We start from the raw sequence: 2,842 nt of genomic DNA on the forward strand, positions 1-2,842 counted from the left end.
TAAGTAGAAATATGTACAAGAGTAGATTTTCTCCAACGAAACTATTAGGCTACACTCATTAGAAAATATTTCTCCCCATTTTTAAAAGACAAATGAATGATTTTGTACAGTTTTTAAAGCTTCAGCGTTCTTTATTACCAACATTTTTCAGAATTAAAGACACAGGCATTATTTTTTGCATTTTGAGGAAAAAAATATTTTAAAAAAAGAATAGTAACTCACTAAGAAGCTTATATACATACTAAAGTTTAGTTTGTCTTGGGTTCTTTAGAAAAATTAGGTTCAGAATTTCAATGATATCCTAATTACCATCCCAAATGTAATATATATGTGTGGATCCTGGATGAGAGATAAAATATTTCCAACTAATAAACGTAAGACACACTGATTGGACTATCCAGAATCAGTTTTACTGGGTTTAGATAAAGAAGATTTCAATAAAGGTAACTATATATTGAGTTCCACTGATTTAAAAAATGTAATTTTAAAAACTGTGCTTTTGTGCTAAATTTCTATTCAAATCCTAAATGTAAAGCACAAAATTATGAACTTTGTACTATTCACAGGTACTTGCTAGAGAAGTGAAATGCTTGGATTCTATCAAAATTCTTACCTTTCAAAATAGTGAGCTTTCTGAAACAGTTTTTTGAAATTCAGCATTTGCTCTTAAATTGTTAAAATGTCAGTTTCAATTAAAAAAATTATTACAGATAAATCTTAATAATATCCCTTTCAGTCTCAATTATTTTTTACTTTCAACTATCTATTCAACAAAGAACCAGGTTCTAAATAAACATCTAATGAAAAACAGTTTCAATGTAAAATAAAACTAGGCAATGTAATACAACTCATATAGTGAAAAACTCAGTCTTCTCTTAATATTCAAAACCAGCAACTTCTCATGAGACTAGAAAGTTAGTATAGAGGATCAAATTTAAGTACTGCCCAACTTCTTCTAAGATGATGCATCTTCTAAGATGATACTATCCTTGAAGTAACCATAAATAACGACAGAATTTCTCAGTCTATTCCCTGGATTAAACAGGTAAGATACCACTGTCTATATGCTACCGTCCACAAATTTCTTTTGTGGACCATTTCCAAAGGATGGAGTAGCTTCATGAACTGAGCATTCACTTGGCAAAACTTCAGCTCCTGAATCAACTTTGTTACAGTGGTATTTAACAGCTGTATAAGCTGGAGGTATAACATAAGTCCTTTGTTCCCCAGCAGGCCACTGTGGTGTCATCCGATAATTATACACAAGGCAGCTGATATCCAATGATGACCCGAACTGGTGAACTTGAATAAGGAATCTACTCCTCAACATACTGAGTCATAAGATTTATCATCATTGCAGGCGCTCTACGATAAGTTTCAGTGTTTGCATTGCTCCCGGCACTCTGCAACTGTGGTACATGAGGAAGATTAAAAACCAAAGGATGCGGCTGCACATGACAAGCACATAAATTATTTTTTTTCTGATTGCAGAGCGCTGTTTCAGCTTTTTAACCTTGGAAATTTACCTGTGATTCTACTATGTTCTGCACATCCATGTCATTAATAAAGGAAACAAAAGTGTCTTTACTTCATCCTCCATCATGACAACACTCCGTGTGACACATCACTTCTGGTACAGCAATTTCTGTCAAATAAAAACGTTACAGTGTGTCCTCATTCACCTTACTCACCGGATCTGGCACCGTGGGACTTCTGACTCTTCCCCAAAGTCAAAATGATTCAGGACGTTGAGGCAGCCATGACAGCACAACTAAAGACACTCACGAAAGAGGACTTCCAGGACTGCTTCAGAAAATGGCAAGAACCATGAATAGGTGTGTACAAAGCAAGGGGGAGGATTTTGAGGGCAATTAATAGCAATGTGTCTTTTACTATAATAAGTTTTTTAAACATTCCCCGTATTTTTTTAATCACACCTCATAATTACTCACTAACAAGAATGTCTCCTTCCTTTCACCTCACATTTATAAGAATTTAAATGGAGATTAGGAACTGACAAGCATTAGACACCAAGTCTCTAAGGAAACCACTTGTAAACTGCTACAACGTTTTTTATATCCATTGTTACTGCCTGTCCTCACAGCAGTCCTATGATATAGGCATTATTCCCCCTTCCATTATGAAACCAATGATAAGAGGTTTGATAATTCTTCAAGGTCATGCGGCTAGAGAAGGGTGACCCCCAGATGTGAGACCAGGCTCCTGCCTCCTTGTAAGTTCACAGAGCCCTGAATTCCTTTCCAGCACACAGTTTTATTTACAGTAGCAGCAGCATTCTTAAACATGTAAAACATGTTATGGTTTTAAAATAGCAATAGATTCCAAATGCAGTCAAAATAATCTCAGATTAAAACCGGCATCAAATTCAAATAAACACATTCACCTCCCCGATAGCACTAGAGATTGGATTGATTATTAAAAGTAAAGAAGGAATACAAGTAGGACACCAGACTCTAGTGCAGAATGGCGTATACACATACACGCACACAAACACACACAGATACATACCTCCAAATTAAGATAATACTATATAGGCAGTATTTTTTTCCCTTTAAAGGCTCTTTTCGATATCATTTTTCTGTACATTTTCCCAGATCTTTACCTATTCATCAAAAATACAATGTTTAATGGCTTCATATAACTGTATCATAACATTTACTTATTAGCACATTGGTGAATATTTAGGTGGTTTTTCCATTTTTCTTTTCCTTTTTTTCTTTTTGGCTTAAATAACAGAAATTTGTTATCTAACAATCTGAAGGCTAAAAGTCCAAGATCAAGATGTCTGCAGTGTTGGTTCCTTCAGAGGCCTCTTTCCTTG

The 2,842-nt window shown here is 34.8% G+C and overlaps 1 pseudogene across 1 annotated transcript; it reads right to left on the reverse strand.

The window, feature by feature from the left end:
- Positions 1 to 955: 955 nt before the first annotated feature.
- Positions 956 to 2,182, reverse strand: LOC308499739 (deleted in azoospermia-like; annotated as a pseudogene). Its single transcript has 2 exons — positions 2,103 to 2,182; positions 956 to 1,587 (listed from the first exon to the last, which is right to left on the reverse strand). The product of its transcript is annotated as a deleted in azoospermia-like (transcript).
- Positions 2,183 to 2,842: the final 660 nt, after the last annotated feature.

This window comes from Rhinolophus hipposideros (assembly GCF_964194185.1).
Source record: "Rhinolophus hipposideros genome assembly, chromosome: 7".
Lineage (NCBI taxonomy): Eukaryota > Metazoa > Chordata > Mammalia > Chiroptera > Rhinolophidae > Rhinolophus > Rhinolophus hipposideros.